An 876-nucleotide genomic window follows, 5' to 3' on the forward strand; every position below is an offset into this window, starting at 1 on the left:
GTCCCCAACGTTTGGGGTAAATTCTATTTGTGTCCCTAACGTTTAAATCGTCCTATTTGTATCCCTAACGTTTGTAAAAGTGATTCAATGTTATCCTGCCGTCAATTACACATCATGAACGCTTTAGTTTGAGTTTTAAAAATCTCTTCTTGAAGTTAGAATACAAATGTCTGGGATAGAATCAATCATCCATTCCGAAAAATAGCTCATCAAAAGTTTAAACTAATTCCTATAACATTTACATAATTCACTTTTCTAGGGACATAATTGAATCTACAAACAAATAGTGGGTATAATATTAAAATCGAACACATCCAAGTGAGAATAATTGAAAAATAAAATCTGATTTATTAGTATAATTGATAGTATGATAACATTGAGAATGAATACATCCAAGTGAGAATAATTGAAAAATAAAATCTGATTTATTAGTATAATTGATAGTATGATAACATTGAATCACTTTTATAAACGTTAGGAATACAAATAGGTATAATTGCTAGTATGATAACATTGAATCACTTTTATAAACGTTAGGAATACAAATAGGACTTACCTGGACAAAAATAATACTTTACTCTTATTATTATTATCTACTAAAGATAGAAATACTCGAACCCGCGATCTTTATATAAATATATAGAAAAACTATGCCGTTTGAACTATACATCGTTGGCTTTAATATTTTAGTTATTATTTTTAAATAAAAACATTTTTGTATAAGTTCCTTTTTTTGTAAACAACCACGTTGTTAAAATAACATCGATTATTGTGTGAAAAATAAAAATAATTAGTTTTACTTTTTCGGATTTTACTTTGTAATAATAGCTGAAACATCAATTTCATGTAAAAAAAAAATTCACGAAAATAAAATTA

The sequence above is a fragment of the Arachis duranensis genome, chromosome 3 (genome assembly GCF_000817695.3).
Source record: "Arachis duranensis cultivar V14167 chromosome 3, aradu.V14167.gnm2.J7QH, whole genome shotgun sequence".
Lineage (NCBI taxonomy): Eukaryota > Viridiplantae > Streptophyta > Magnoliopsida > Fabales > Fabaceae > Arachis > Arachis duranensis.